Here is a 6,554-nt window from a genome sequence, read left to right as displayed (position 1 = left end):
AAGATCCTTATCTTCATTTAAGACTATTTATGGAGGTGAGCGACTCTTTCAAATTAGCTGGAGTTTCCGAAGATGCATTACAATTGAAGTTGTTCCCGTACTCACTAAGGGACGGAACTCGAGCCTGGTTGAATTCATTGCCACCAAACTCAATTTCTACGTGGCAAGAGTTAGTCGAAAGATTCCTTATGAAGTATTTCCCTCCAAGCAAGAATGCTAAATTGAGGAACGAGATCACTGCCTTCCAACAAATAGATGATGAATCCTTGTATGAGGCATGGGAACGATACAACGAACTACTAAGGAAATGCCCTCATCACGGAATCCCACACTGTATCCAACTTGAGACATTTTATAATGGTCTCAATGCTCACACGAGGATGGTAATGGACGCTTCTGCTAACAGTGCTCTCCTTTCTAAGTCTTATAATGAGGCTTACGAAATCGTCGAGAGGATCGCCAGTAACAATTATCAATGGTTGACCAATCGAGCTGTGTTAGGAAAATGAGTCGCTGGAATACATGAAGTGGATGCTCTCACTTCACTTGCATCTCAGGTATCTTCAATATCCTCAACTCTTAAGAATCTTACCGCTAATTGGTCTAACAGTTTTGCAGCCCAACCACCTCACCAATTTGAGAGTATAGCCTGTGTTTATTGTGGGGAAGGACATTTGTTCAAAGAATGTCCATCAAACCCCGAATTCGTATATTACATGAGTAACCAGAACCAAAATTGAGGAAGGCAAGGACTGTAATCCAACATCTACAACCCATCGTGGTGAAACCATCCGAATTTTTCCTGGAGTAACCAAGGGGCTTGAACTAGTAACAACTACGCTCAATCTAGACCGACTCAACCACCTAGTTTTTCCCAACAAGCTCAGAAACCAGCTCAGGCTGAATCATCCAATAGCTTAGAGAATTTATTGAAGGCATACATGGAAAAAAACGATGCCACTCTAAGGAATTTGGAGAATCAAGTGGGCCAGCTGGCTACTGAACTTAGGAACCGACCACAAGGTGCTTTACCTAGTGATACGGAGAATCCAAGAAATCCGGGGAAGCTACATTGTAAAGCGTTGACATTGAAGAGCGGAAAGACAATAGAGCCCAACACTATCGAAGCTGAAAATGAGCCAGTGATGCTCAAGACTCAGATGAAGTTCAACCGAGTGTTGAAATTCCAGTTACACAAGAACCAGAATCTGCAAAACCTGACAAGGTAATTCCAGAACTAACTAATTCTGATCAAATAACAACTCTGTTAGTCGCAGAATTACCGCAAAAAAATGAACCAACCAGTTCTAGTAAAGAAACCTCCACCACCCTACCCTTAAAGACTTCAGATGCAGAAGCAGGAAATCCAATTCAAGAAATTCCTAGACGTACTCAAGCAACTTCATATCAACATCCCATTGGTTGAAGCACTTGAACAAATGCCGAATTACGTCAAGTTTATGAAGGATATCCTGTCCAAAAAATGAAGACTTGGAGAATTTGAGATAGTAGCTCTGACGAAGGAATGCAGTGCATATCTTCAAGACAAACTACCCCCAAAGCTGAAGGATCCTGGATGTCTTACCATACCTTGCAACATTGGAGCAACATATTGTGGTAAGGCATTATGTGACTTAGGTGTAAGTATTAACTTGATGCCTATGTCAATATTTAGAAAGTTGGGGATAGGTGAAGTTAGACCCACTACGGTTACACTTCAACTAGCAGATTGATCCTTAGCACATCCAGAAGGAAAAATTGAGGACGTATTGGTACGTGTAGATAAATTTATCTTTCCTACTAATTTTGTTATCCTAAACTTTGAAGTAGACAAAGAAGTGCCAATTATCCTAGGAAGACCATTCTTAGCAACTAGAAGGACCCTTATAGATGTGCAGAAAGGCGAGCTTACGATGCGTGTTCAGGATGATCAGGTAACATTTAATGTTTTTAAGTCTATGCGATTTCCTGACACAATTGATGATTGTTCTGCAGTATCCGATTTAGAGGATTTAATAGTGGAAAAGGAGCTCAACTATGCTGACGATCCCCGAGTCGGTGGCCAAAATCAACAATCTATAAAACAGAGAAATAAAGAACAGAGTAAGCTTTCAAAGCTTAGTAAGTTTTAAGCATCACAAACAATTAAAGACTTATCGAAAATCGAAACATTCATTTAAATAGACTTATTCTCAATTCAAATTACTTCATGGCCGAATACACATAAACATATACATAGATTTCTCAACAAATATTTTTCTTCTACTTAAAGTTCATACGATGCATTTAAATCAAATAATCTCATATATTAACAACAATTGACCGAATAGGTCACTGTTTTACTCGTAGATATAACAATCATTCACACTTAAGTATCATTCTTTAATACTAATAATTCACAAAATCATTGACTGAATGTACATGAGTACATAAAGAAATTTTAACATATAATTCATATACAAATATACCATGACCGATTAAATCATTCTCATATTTGCAAATATAACCATCAATCATATTTATATATATATTCTTCTTTGATGATAATGATTCACTTTGAAATCAATTCACCGATGAGTAAGTAATACGTACCTGAACATCTTGAATCTATAGTACTTACTCGACGATGGTTTACTGCGAACATTCAATATCTTAATCTTACTTAACTTACTGGCATTAAGCCTGTCAGGTCTTAGGACTTGAAACCAATTACCAGCACAAGCCTGCGGGAATTTAAACCCGGTATAATACCAGCTCGAAGCTAGCGGGACTTTAGCCCGGACATATTTCCAGTACGTAGCCTGCGGACCTTAAGTCCGGTTATAACTCCAGCACATAGCCTGTGGACCTTAAGTCCGGATATAATTCCAGTACATAGCCTGCAGACTCTTAAGTCCGAATATAATTCCAACACATAGCCTGCGGACTCTAAGTCCGGATAAACATCACTGAATGTCATGCATACTTATTCGCAAGAAAATTCTATTCACATAACATCTCACAATCATAGTTCATTTATTCCCTTCGAATATTAGCATAACATAGGCACCATTCATATAACTTTTGGCTCAATAACATATATAAGAATATATGTCCATTTTACTTTCCAAGCTTAACTTCTAATGTCTACTCAGCTTTAAGCCTTAAACATAAATTATTTGCCACTCAACTATATTCAAATAGAATCATTAGATCGCAGTACAATTATCATACGCATATCAAGACATTATCAATTACGTACTAAATGTGACTATTCAAAACTTACCTCGGATATACTTGAACGGTTACGGAAAGGCTACTCAATTACTTTCTCTTTTCCGCTATCCAACTTTGACCCTCTTTGCTCTTGAGCTTAAATTCAAAAATTTTAAACTAGTCATTATTCGACTATTCAAGCATTACTTCAGAAATATAATATATATATTCGACTTTCACACATATAGATCATAGTAAGTTTATAAGAAAACATTAAGCAACTCATTAACAAATTTTTATCAATGTTTACCACATAATCAATAATTCACAATAAGCTGTCTTCCTTAGCAACAGTCACTAAATTATTTATAACTGGAGCTACGAAACTCCAAATCAATTGCCGTAAAATTTCCCTGAAAATAGACTCATATATCTTTTATCCATAAAATTTTCAGAATTTTTAGTTTCGCCAAAAAATACCAGATTTTTCTTAAAGTTTCCCCTGTTTCACTGCTTGACTAATATGACCACCCTTTACTACGAATCAAATTTCTAATTGTACAGAAGTCAAAATATGTTCTCGTTGATTTTATTTGAAACTAAACCCATTAAGATTTAATTAAATAATTTATTCAGCTTCTAAATCTACTCCCGAAATTTATGGTGATTTTTCCAAATTCACGTTACAGCTGTTGTCCCAAGCAGATTTACTACAATTTACTCTTTCACAACTCTTTGCATTCATATTATTTAAACATGTATATCACCAATCAATGTTATCACATATATCTATAATTTCACTTAATCATAATCTCAATACAACACATTGTGCTCAAATCATTATTCAAGTTCAAATTCGGCTAACACACATATAAACACTAGCAACTAAAAATTAACATTGCATTTCACCATAGTAGCCAATTGCCATTAAACAATTAAGCCATAATTATTCAATTTTACCAAGCTTCGACTTAATTTATAACTATCTAAATCATTTAAAACATTCAACAACAAATTCTTCTTTAATTAAGCACATATTCGGCAATGACAATGGTAATTTAGCAAACCTTAATTTAACTTATAATTGTTCATAACACATTGAAAGCATCCACTCCATTCCATCATTTTAAAGCACATACATTACTCAATATTATCCATTTCATAATAATTAGTACCCACTCGAATATATATTTTTGCATTTTAGCAAAAACACATTCCCAACTAAAGCATTACTCAAACCGATTCATTTACCCAAGTATCTCATGCACTACACATTAAACAAAATTTTCAAATTAAGCTAATTACATGACTGATTATACCTCATAACTATCATCATTATAAAACCATTTCCAAAACGTATAACACCTTCAAAGACACCCAAACAACCTATGGCCGAATGCATCATTTCAAACCAATAACAAAAATTAATTCATGGGCTATGAAAGGAGCTTAGTAATTAACTCAAATTCACATAAATTATCAAGAAATAAAAACAAACATACCTCCAATTAGAAACACCAAGGCCGAATATCCAAGAACCTTTTGTTTTACTTGTTCTTTAAATTTCGGCAAAATGAAAGAAGAATGGATGAAAACTTTGTTTTTCTCACCTATTTTCTTTTATTAATTTATATAATTCCTCTTATAATATCATTAAATATTATGATGCTAACATGGAATCATATAATATTCATTAGGTTATTATTTTATAATACAAAATACATATTTTACTTATCAACAATCATCATTGCCGTCCACTAATTTAATAGTGGTCCATTTGACATGCAAGTCCTCCTTGTAATATACCATGCATTATTCGGCCCTCTAACTTCTTCCTATCACATTTTTAAGTTTTAACACACAAGTCCTTTTTAGCTAATTCCACATTCAAATGACAAAGTTAAGACACGATACTTTCACACATACACTTTCACATATAATAAGCATAGAATATAACATTTAATTATTTTTATGACTAGGTTTTGTGGTCCCGAAACCACTTTCCGACTGGGGTCAAATTAGGGCTGTCACAACTCTCTCCCCGTTAGAAATTTTCGTCCTCGAAAATCTTACCAGCGAAAAGGTTAGGATAACGTTCTTTCATTGAGTCTTCTGGCTCCCAAGTCGCTTCTTCAACCCCGTGTTTGAGCCACAGTGCTTTCACTAATGAGATTTTCTTATTTCGTAGTTCTTTTACTTCACGAGCCAAAATACGAACCGGTTCTTCTTCGTAACTCAGATCAGATCGAATCTCAACCTCTGATGGACTAATTACATGCGATGGATCAGATCTATAATGTCGAAGCATCGAAACATGAAAAACATTGTGAATCTTTTCAAGTTCAGGGGGTGAAATCAATCTATATGCTACCGGCCCAACTCGTTCGGATATTTCATACGGCCCGATGAACCTCGGACTCAGTTTGCCCTTACGACCAAATCTGAGCACCTTTTTCCAAGGTGAAACTTTAAGAAATACTTTGTCTCTGACCTGATACTCAATGTCTTTTCGTTTTAAATCTGCATACGACTTCTGATGATCTGAAGCTGTTTTCAGACTTTCACGGATCACTTTTACTTTCTGTTCAGCATCTTTAATCAAATCAACCCCGAAGATTTTACTTTCACTGAGCTCGGTCCAAAACAACGGTGTACGGCATTTACGACCGTACAAAGCCTCGTAAGGTTCCATCTTAATGCTTGATTGAAAACTATTGTTGTAAGCGAATTCAATCAAAGGCAAATACTATTCCCATGAACCACTAAACTCAAGGATGCAACATCTCAACATATCCTCGAGTATCTGAATTATCCGCTCGGATTGACCATCGGTCTGGGGATGAAAAGCGGTGCTAAAATGTAACTTGGTACCCAATGCTTCTTGCAATTTCTTCCAAAATCGCGATGTGAATCTCGGATCTCTATCCGACACAATAGAAGTAGGTACCCCGTGTAACCTTACAATCTGAGAAACATACAATTCGGCTAACTTGTCAAGTGAATAATCCATACGTACGGGAATAAAATGACCCAACTTTGTCAATCTATCAATAACAACCTAGATCGCATCTTTCTTGCTTGATGACAATGGCAACCCGATACAAAATCCATCGTGACTCGACCCCATTTCCATTCAGGTATCATGATCGGCTGAAGTAATCCCGAAGGCACTTGATGTTCTGCTTTCACTTGTTGACATATCAAACACTTCGAGACAAAATCAGAAATGTCTCGTTTCATACCATGCCACCAATACTGACGTTTCAGATCTTTGTACATTTTCGTACTACCCGGGTGAATTGACATTCGGCTGCTATGAGCCTCGCTCAAAATCATCGAAATAAGTTTGGAATTTCTTG

The 6,554-nt window shown here is 35.9% G+C and overlaps 1 non-coding gene across 1 annotated transcript; it reads right to left on the bottom strand.

Annotated features, from left to right (window-relative positions):
* Positions 1–218: 218 nt before the first annotated feature.
* Positions 219–325, bottom strand: LOC121228771 (small nucleolar RNA R71). The gene has a single exon (XR_005926346.1). It is a non-coding gene; the product is annotated as a small nucleolar RNA R71 (small nucleolar RNA).
* Positions 326–6,554: the final 6,229 nt, after the last annotated feature.

Source organism: Gossypium hirsutum, chromosome A04, assembly GCF_007990345.1.
Source record: "Gossypium hirsutum isolate 1008001.06 chromosome A04, Gossypium_hirsutum_v2.1, whole genome shotgun sequence".
Classification (NCBI taxonomy): Eukaryota; Viridiplantae; Streptophyta; class Magnoliopsida; order Malvales; family Malvaceae; genus Gossypium; species Gossypium hirsutum.
The sequence above is the reverse complement of the archived record's forward strand: the minus strand, read 5'-3'. Positions and strand labels throughout refer to the sequence as shown.